Source organism: Gekko japonicus, unplaced genomic scaffold (assembly GCF_001447785.1).
Source record: "Gekko japonicus isolate JY-2015 unplaced genomic scaffold, Gekko_japonicus_V1.1 scaffold3615, whole genome shotgun sequence".
NCBI classification, from domain to species: Eukaryota; Metazoa; Chordata; class Lepidosauria; order Squamata; family Gekkonidae; genus Gekko; species Gekko japonicus.
Window position 1 is genome coordinate 100,326 of NW_015175478.1, and position 10,338 is coordinate 110,663.

Genomic DNA, 10,338 nt, shown 5'->3' on the forward strand with positions numbered 1-10,338 from the left:
AGGGGAGTCCGGCCAGCCCTGGAACTGGCTGCAGCCCCAGTGGGGGGGTGGGGTGGGGAGCAGTACTGCCCGGTGGTGTTGCGGGGCCTGCCCAGCAGAGAGGAACATTTTTTAAAACTCCTCTTGTGGCCAAGGTGCACAGAGCCACCCCCCCTATAGATGGGTGGTGACAGAGCCCAGCAGCACCCACAAGTGCTCATGGAAACTCCACCAGCCCCACCAATCACAGTTGGAGGCGACTCCCCTGACAGGCAGAGAGGGGCGGAGCATGCTGAGGTGGCCACACCCCCTGGTCTCAGCCTCCCCCAGACACAAGGCCAGGAGGAGGACATGGCACACCACTGGGCATCCATCACTGTGTGGATCGTGGCATGAGTGACAGGATCCACAGAATAAACACACCCGGCAGCAGCCACTCATTTGGGTTTGAGTACCCACCTGCAGCAGTACTTTGCACAGTGGACACGGAGGGAGAGAACAGGGCTGTTCCAACCGCATCGCCCCTGCCCCGTCACTCCACAGCACATTTTACAGAGGCGGACGTATACAACATCCCTCCTGGATAGGGTAGGAGGAACGGCACCCTTTTTGCAGGCAAGAGAGGGGAGAAGAAGAGATTGGATTTATACCCCGCCCTTCACTCGGAGTCTAAGAGCAGCTTACAACCTCCTTTACCCTCCCCTTCCCACAATAGACACCCTGTGAGGCAGGTGGGGCAGACAGAGCTCTTTGAGAACTGCTCTTGAGAGAGCAGCTCTGAGAGAACTTGTGACTGACCCAATGTCACACCAGCAGCTGCATGTGGAAGAGCGAGGAATCAAACCCGGCTCTCCCAGATTAGAGTCCGCGCTCCTTACCACTGCACCCAATTTCCAAGGTACAAGAGCGGTACACACCCTCCGATTAAACAGGATGAAACATCAGGACACAGACACAGGAAGCCTTGGGTCAAGTCCCACTAAGGGGGATGCCGGCAAGACGACAAAGCATGCCCAGAAAGGGGTCCCAGATGAGATCAAAGGTGATGAACCATTCATGCTGATCAGCTGGCCCAAATTCCAGGCATTTTGGCTCCCCCCCCCCCCAATCAGGCATCTCCGGCAGGGCACCAGGGGGACACTTGGGAGCCATCCGAAGGTTTTCAAGACCCGGCTTAGGCTGGACTCTGGAAGACCCTTTCAGGGTGACCTAGAGTCGGGGGCAGAAGAAAACAGGGATTCTTCTCTGGATGAAATTCTTGTTACCTGTGCCCTGCTTCTTCATGGGGTAAGAAGCGCCAAAGGATACTGTTTACCTGGGTTGGTTCCCCTTCTAGGCCTGGAGCCTTCTGGTTTCCTGTTATTGTTTCCCTTGATGCCCAGTATCCTGGCAGCGCTGAGCAGGGGTGGAAGCCAGAGGAACTCCCGCAGAGTCGCAGGTCCCACTACTGCTCCACATCAACTGCCCAGAAAAAGCGTTTTTGTGCCTCAGTTTTTTTCAGCCAAATCTCATTCCGGAGCCTGTCTGCCTTTCTCTCCTGATCACCTCTGCCTGTTCTTAAAATCACGGGATCCTAGAGAGAGTCACAGAGCTGGAAGGGGCCAGACAGGCCGTCTAGTCCAACCCCCTGCTCTTCCCAGGGACACATTCCTCACCCTTCCCCTCCGCTGGGTGCTCGGACAGAGCTCTTGCCTGATCCCTCAGGCCTGTCGAAGGGATGCGTAAAAGGGCAAAGGGGCCACCAGTCCCTCTTGTCCTTTTTAGCCCCGAGGACAGACTGAACCAAATGTCATGAGAGGCTAAGTCTGCAACATCCTTAAAGAGCCAAACAGAGACACTTCTGGTCTCCTCCACCAGGGCCAGTCTCACCATGAAGGTTTGTGATGTTCAGTAGTCTATTTCCATTCTTTTCAATTTTCCTCCTGACACGATGCAGTCTGTCACTCTCTGTCCCCTCAGGGAGGAAAACAACCCCCCCCCCATCATAACCAAGTGAGTAACCATAACCAACCCCCCCCCATCATAACCAAGTCACAGCTCATCCAGCCAGGTGCAAGTGGAGGAGTGGGGAATCAAACCCGGTTCTGCCAGATTAGAGTCTGTGCACTTAACCACTAGACCAAACTGGACCTGGAACTAGCAAGAGAGCAAGGAAAAGCCCCCATCCCATCCAAGCTGGGAGTGGTGTTGCATTCTGGGAAAGAACTGGGCCAGGGGTCCTGGCTAGGGACACCTTCACCTCAGAGGTACACTGTCGATGCTTCCGGCAGTTCCGCTACCATGAGGCCGATGGGCCCCAAGAGGTTTGCAGCCAGCTCCATGGACTTTGCGTCCACTGGCTGGAACCAGAGAGGCACACCAAGAAGAAGATCCTGGACTTGGTGATCCTAGAGTGGACCTGGCCGAAGGTTTCCCCCTGAGTCAGGCAGAGGAGAAGAGGCAGGCAGAGCAGGTGAGGGGGTTTCCTCCAGGTCTGGCCAATTCAAGCAACGATATTGGGCCTTATCCTAAAGGTTCCGTGCCAGATAATTGCCCAAGTTTTAATGATCCAAGTGGGGGATTTCATGGCCTCTTTCAGCAGCCTCTTCTACGAGAGAATTTCTGATCCCTCCAGGTTACTGACCAGGTCTGCTGATGGAAGAGTGCGTAGTCTTGGAGTGGGGCAGGATCCATTCCTTGGTCTCTTTTCCATTCCATCTCTTATCTCTCTCCCTCGCTGCTGTTTCAGATGTGGGGACCATTCCTGAAGATGGAAGCTACAATCCCTGAGGTGGAAGGAGCTTCCTTGGAGCAAGGGCAGAGGGCGCAGGCCATGGAGCATGCCCAAGATCCCCTCTCCTTTGGTAAGGATCCAAATGTGAACTTGTGGAGTTGGGGTACCCCGTGAATGTGACTAGCAAAGAGTTCAGATCAGTCCTGAGGACTGAAAGGTAGCTAATGTCACTCCCATCTTTAAAAAGGGTTCCAGAGAAGATTCGGGAAATTACAGGCCAGTCAGTTTTAATCACCCAAGTGGGAGATTTCATGGCCTCCTTCAGCAGCTACTTCTACTAGAGATCCAGGAAAATAAAGTCCAGTCAGTCTGACGTAGATACCAGGAAAGTGGTTGGAAACTGTTATTAAGGAAAGAATTAGTAGGCACACTGATGAACAAAAACTACTGAGGCAGACTCAGCATGGGTTCTGTAAGGGAAGATCTTGGCTAACTAACCTGTTAGTGTTCTTTGAGGGAGTGAACAAGGGGGACCCAATAGATGTTGTTTACCTTGACTTCCAGAAAGCTTTTGATAAAGTTCCTCATCAAAGGCTCCTAAGTAAGCTCGATAGTCATGGGATAAAAGTACAAGTCCTCTTGTGGATCAAAACCTGGCTAATAAATAGGAAACAGAGAGTGAATATAAATGGGCAATTTTCTCACTGGAGGGTGGTAAGCAGTGGGGTACCGCAGGGCTCAGTACTGGGTCCAATGCTAACTTGTTTATTAATGATTTGGAGTTGGGAGTAAGCAGTGAAGTGGCTAAATTTGCAGATGACACAAAGTTGTTCAGGGTGATTAGAACCAAGGAGGATTAAGGGATCTATTGAGAATGGCCGAGTGGGCGTCAGCGTGGCAAATAGGGTTCGATGTGGCCACGTGCAAGGTGATGCACATTGCAGCCAAAAATCCTAACTATAAATACACGTTGATGGGGTCTGAACTGGCAGAGACTGACCAAGAGAGAGAGACCTTGGAGTCGTAGTAGATACCTCAATGAAAATGTTTAGACAGTGTCCGAGGGCAATAAAGAAGGTCAACACTATGCTGGGGATTATTAGGAAGGGAATGGAAAGCAAATCAGCCAGTATCATCATGCCCCTGTATAAATCAACGGTGCGACCTCATTTGGAGTACCACTGAACTGGGTGCTGCTCAGGTACAAAGAGTAGTGACCCAGGGAGACCCAGGCTTCGGTTCCTGGCAGGATCATTTCCAGATCACAGGCAGAGCGGATGTCTGTAATCCCATTTAGGGGGAAGGGTGTCTCGTGACGGTTGGAAACAGAGAAATGAGGATCTGATCCCTTTCTGAGGGCCGCTCATCCCTCCCTTTGCCTCAGGCCAGGACACCTTCTCTGGCTTGGGTGATGGCCACAACACTGGCCTCTGCTGCCCCTGGTCAAGTATGCACACATGAATACATGAAGCTGCCTCCTACTGAATCCGACCCTTTGTCCATTGAAGTCAGTGTTGTCGACTCAGTCTGGCAGGGGCTCTCCAGGGTCTAAGGCAGAAGTCTTGGTATTTTTGGCCACTGTGTGACACAGAGAGTGTTGTACTGGATCGGCCATTGGCCTGATCCAACATAGGCTTCTCTTAAGTTCTTATGTGCACCCCGTGAAGGTGACGGGTAAAGAGTTCAGGTTAGGCGGAAAATAAATACGTAGTTTTACACAGAACAACTGTCAATTTGCGACACTCAATGTGCACTATCTCTGATGCCTCCAAAAGGAGATCATGGTGAGAAATCTCTGCCATTAATTAAAAAATTCATACCTCACCTTCCTTCCATAAAAAGAAATCAAGTTTCCGGGTGGGGGGGGTAGACAAATCTTCGCAGAACTCTTCGGTCTGCTGAATAGAAGGAGCCTCCACCTTCTGGGGCAGCAGAGCTCTGAAAAGTAGTTTCTAGGGTCCAGAAATATTGGGGAAATCTGGCTTCTGTGCCTGTGCTTCAAGGGGCCTCTGGCAGGCCACGGTGGGAAATAAGGATGCTGGGGGGACGGATGGCAGGCGGTGGTCCGGCACCCCCAGGTGCTCTGGGGAGGGGCTTGGGACAGATGTGATGTCATGTGGATGTTGCGTCTGGCTGAAAACATGGTTGGGAAGTGAGCCTGCCAAGAGACACTCTGAAAACTCACTCCTATTCCCCTCGAGTCTCCAGATGCGCTCAAGTCATGTCTGGTCTGAATGTGATGGTGACGTTTCATGCAACGTCTTTCCCTCCCCACAGAGCAAACACAAGTCTCACAGAAGTCTGAAATATGTTGGGTGCATTTATAATCCCTAAAGATCATGGGTACCATGTGCTTCTTTTTGCCTCTCCCAAAATTCAGTAAAAAGTGTTTAAAAATATGTTGCGAGTACACAGGGCGAGGTGTCACAACCCTGGGAAGGGGGTGTGTGAAGCAGGGAACCAGCAAGAAAACACCCTACCTTTCTCTTTGGTCTTAGGAACAGGCAGTGAAGAGATGCTGTTGAGCCGACGTCTTTTCAGAGGTGTGGAAACGGCTGCCGTACCTCCAGTCCAGGTAGGAGAATTTTTTTAAAAAACAAGAAGTTTATTTAAACAACAAGACACTTCACTTGAAGGCAGGTAGGAGTGATTAATGTTACGGTATTCTGGGACCCCTGGACTATTTCCCTGGGACCGTCGGAGTCCCCTTTAGTTCTCTTATTGGTTGGGTGGAGACTGGGAAGGGAGTGACTGAATCTATAGAGAGGGAGACCACAGTTCTCAAACAACAACAATTTATTACAATACAAGATTCTTAAGGACAGAAAGCCCTTTAGCACTTACATATCTTTGAGGGTGAAAACATAACATTTCCATATTCATCACAGAATACTTCAGTACAAACCTAGTGCACTAGTGTGAAATACAGAGAACCCTGGTCTAGTCAACAAAATCATTGTTAACATTTTATACCTTCAGTACCCATCGGTACAGCCCCCATGGATGACGTGAGGTTAACTTTTAGCAGAAGAATATCAAAATAAAGAGAGCAATATTCACCTTGAACTGATACCCTTGTTAGACAGTCAAGAATGTTATGTGTAGACTTTACTGTGACCTTATTGGAAGTACAGACACCTGCTTCAGCAAATAACTTGCTGGTCAGAAACTACAAACCTTCTCACGAGGAGTCTTTGACACAGTATGAGGGTGAAAGGGTAGACCTAGAGAAATGTAAACTAGTCTTTTTGGAGCAGAGTGCCTTGTCAGGCTAGAGAGAGAGGCTTGAGAGATGACAGTAGCTAAGCCTGCAAAGTCTCATGGGAGAGGAACCAAACAGAGAGGCCTCAGCTAATCCAGGCTGTTCTACAGAAATGCCCCAGGCTGGTTGATATTTCTGCCACAATGAGATGAGCAGGGTAGATAGCCCGGAGGCCTTCTCCTTTCACAGGGGAGCAGTTGCTCCTGCAGTTTCTACAAGGTATCCGGGCGAGAGATCCTCTGAATGCTGTTCCCCTTACCCAGCCCAAGCCTGACATCTTGTAGTGGTTAAGTTCGGTGTAGTGGTTAAGTGCACGGACTCTAATCTGGGAGAACCGGGTTTGATTTCCCACTCCTCCACTTGCACCTGCTGGATGACCTTGGGCAAGCCATAGTTCTGGCACAGCTGTTCTTGAAAAAGAGCAGTTTCTGTCAAGAGCTCTCTCAGCCCCACCTACCTCACAGGGTAGGAGGGGAAGGGAAAGGAGTTTGTAAACCGCTCTGAGACTCCTTTGGGATAAAAGCGATGTATAAATCCAATCTCCTCCTCCTCCTCTTCTTCTTCTCTTTCCTTCCCAGTCTACTCCCAGGGTACCTTCTCTGCCTGGCGTGATCGCTGACGAGGGAATCTGCTTTTTCCTTCAGGGTCCCTTTTCCTTTGAGGAGGTGTCTATCGATTTCACGGAGGCAGAATGGGCCCTGCTGGATCCGGGACAAATAGCTCTGTACAGGGAAGTCATGCTGGAGAACTACGAGAATGTGGCCTTTCTGGGTAAGGGATCTTTCCTTGGTGCCAAAGCTCCAAATTGCGGCCATTGTGAGGAGGCATGAATCAAAATATTGAACAGGTATTCAAAGTTTTGAGTCCTGTCCCACTATTGGGGGGGGGTTGGATGAGGTCCCTCCCACACCCCGAGTCAATGAGTGCTCTTCCACGGATATGCGTCACAGAGTCACCGTCACGAAAAACAAGGGGCGGAAGCTGCTCACCACTTTAGGCGCCTCCGGTATCGGACCCTGCTGCTCCGCGCCTCTTACGGCAGGACCTGGCCTTTTCCTGTCATCTCGGGGTCTTCCTCGCTGGAGTCCTCTCCCCATTCCTCAGGGCCTGCCTGTAATGCTTTGGCAAATTTCGGCTTCCCGGTCGACTTCCTGGCTGGGGTGGCTAGGCGTGCTTTCGCGGGATCGCTCGAGCTCTGCTTCCCTTGGCCCGCTCCACCACAGTCGGCCGCGAAATGGCCCCGCTCCCCACACTTTAGGCATAGCTCTTGGCGCATGCGTTGCTCTTGAGTAGACTCAGCCAACTTCGCCGGTTTCATCTTCTGCGCCGGGGAGTTAGGCTTACCTCCTGTTGTTGCGATGTCCAGGCGCAGAGTATTCTGGTGGGTTTCTGCACTCTCTGCCTCCTGCATCCATGCCGGTAAGGAGATCGGGTCCACCACCCGTAGGACTGTCTCAGGGTTCAGTCCTACCCGGTACAACTCAGCTAGCACCGGATCTGGCCAAGTTTGGACCTTTGCCGCGTGCAACTTAAACTCCGAGGAGTATTCTCTCACCAATCTCTTCCCTTGCTTCAGGGTGCGCAGAAACGCTCTTGCTTTGGGCCTGGCATTCCGGTCTTCAAACTGGGCACGCAACGCCCACATAAAAGCGTCCAAATTCACCAGCTCCAGGCCCCTGGCATTGTGCAATCCCACATACCAAGCCGCGGCAGCTCCCCATAAGCGGGCAGCCACCACATCCACTTGGCTGCTGTCATCTGGGAACAGGTGGCCCGACCTTACCACAAACGTCATCACTCGAACCACAAAGTAAGATAGTTCCTCAGGGTTTCCGTCGAACGTGGCTTTGATTAGATCTTTTGGGCGATGTAGCACCGGGCCTCTCAGGCTGCCTGACCGTGGCACCAGAGCCGGGGCCTCCCCGGGTCCCGGCCTGGGTACATCCTCAGGTCTGGGCAGTGTTGGAAGATCCAGTGGGGCAGCGGGAAGTACCGGTGCCGCCGGTGGGGCTTCCCTCTCCACACGGATGGCTCGGACCACCAATTGCGGGATTGCGCAGATGACTTCCTCCAACTCCCGTTGCAGCTGCCACCTCTCCCGATCTGCCACCTCCAGTTCCAGTCCCTCATCCGGGGACATGCACCCACTCCTCGCCTCTGATCTCTCTGTCACCCATGCTCTCGGCGGTGGTTCTAAGGGGGCCCCGTAGGGGGGAAAACCTCCAGCTAAGACAAACCCCAAGTCAAACCTGCTGTCTCTCCGGGGCCCCTGCGTAAGCATATAAGTCTCTGCTGTGGAGTTCGGGTTGAATTGGCTCCACCTGGAGCTCAGTCGGTACCCCTGGCTGGGCGGCTGCTGCAGGCCCGAAGGGGTCAGGAACAAATGGGTCGACATCGTCTTTGTGACAGCTCCCTTCCCAGCAGCAGTCACTGGAGGTGTAGTGGTCACTGGTGCCTCCGCCTGGGTCGTGGGAGTCTCCCCCTCAGATGTAGTGGGGACCAAAATCTCCTCCTCGGAGGAAACCTGTTTCTCCTCTTCGGAGGGAACCTCTTTCTCCTCCTCGTCGCTCATCTCAGATAGAGAGAGGCGCGCAGATAGAGAATGAGGGATTCTTAACAGAATGTCAGGTTCCACAGCCAACAACTGAGTACACACTTATCACAAAGGTTATACTTTATTGCAGAGCTATAGATGCATTAACAAAGTCACTGTTAAGAATGGTGTTGCCCCTACAAGCATAATGGGATATAGGGTATTCGTATGCACCCCCACTTCCCCAGGCCAATTAGCCACATTCCCCCGCGCGGGAGATGGAGTCCCAGGCCGTTAGAGCCGAAGCTGGGAATTGAAGGCGCTCCCACAGTTCCCTGAATCCCAGACACTATACACCACCTACAAGGCCATAGATAAGCAAGCGTTACAGAAGCATAGAAGGAACGCAGCGGTACTGTGTACACAGGGCGAACAAGCAGCCCACCCCCAATCCTTATGGCAGCATAGCTGACAGCCAGTTAGCATCGCCAAAGATGGCAACGCGGTGGTGGTACAGTGATGTGGTAAACGCGGTGGTGGTACAGTGACCAGTACCACCTGTGGAACATTTTATATACATTTTCTTTATACGCTACAGCTCTCATATATTTTACAGATTTCCATATTTTAGACCATTGTTCTATCTCTATATTTCCCCCCAAATCTTTCATCCATGATATCATTACAGCTTTAATAGTTTCGTCATACTCAAAAGAAACCATAAAGTTTCTGAATTAATTTATCACTTGAAGACAACCAGATCTTATCAAGTTCGTTATTCTGGTCTTCAAAACCTCTTACCATATCTTTACTATATCTATCTCGGAGTAATGCGTGTTCCTACCAGGATAAATTATTTTCTCGTAGTAATTTATCTTCTGTTTTTAATTAATTATTTTTAGTAAAACATGATAGCTTCCTTTTTTACACATTGATATAAGTGGTGGTTTTATAAACGCCTCAAGAGGAGAGACTCACCTTGGAGTTTTCCTATAAAATCTCACCTTTATATCATTCCAAATTTTACTTAATGCTCCCCTTAACATATGACTCTTAAAGTTTGAGTGGATTTTCTCTTTTCCATACCATACATAAGCGTGCCAACCCATAAACAGATCATGACCTTCCAGCGCTAAAATCCTCATATTTTCCAACATAAGCCATTCTTTTATTATTTATTTATATTTATTTACTTATTAGATTTGTACCCCGCCCTCCCCAACGGGCTCAGGGCGGCTACAACAGAGGCAATAACCATAACAACAGTTAAAACAACATAAAAGCAATCATTAAACAGTATAAAACAATCATTAAGTAAAGCACGGTGCTCTTGATGTTAAAGTTTCCTTAATCCAAGATGAGTTCCATTCATCAACGTAACCTAACAACATACATTTCTTCGGTTGACTAGGCGTCTGCCCAGGGCCGGCTCACCTCCAGATCTAATCCACCGTCAAAGATGGTAACTCGGTGGTGGTACAGTGACGGCAGTGGTTCCTATGCAAAGGCCTGGCAGAAGAGCTCCGTCTTGCAGGCCCTGCGGAACTGTGCCAGGTACCGCAGGGCCCAAACCTGCTCTGGGAGCTCATTCCACCAGACAGGAGCCACCGCCGAGAAAGCCCTGGCCCTGGTTGCAGCCAGCGTGATGTCCTTGGGGCCGGGAACCACCAGTAGGTGCTGCGACCCCGACTGTAGCGCCCTTGGGGGAACATATGGAGAAAGGCAGTCCCTTAGGTACACTGGACCCTGGCCATCAAGGGCTTTATAGGTAAGAATCAGCACTTTGAAGCGAATCCGGTATGCTATAGGCAGCCAGTGCAGTGCCTTCAGCACCGCCTGGCTGTGGTCCCA

General features: G+C 50.9%; 1 protein-coding gene across 1 annotated transcript in view; it reads left to right on the top strand.

Moving 5' to 3' along the window:
• LOC107122827 (zinc finger protein 850-like) overlaps nucleotides 1-10,338 on the top strand; it is a 63,261-nt gene that overhangs the window by 44,575 nt on the left and 8,348 nt on the right. The gene's annotated exons all lie outside the window — the stretch shown is intronic.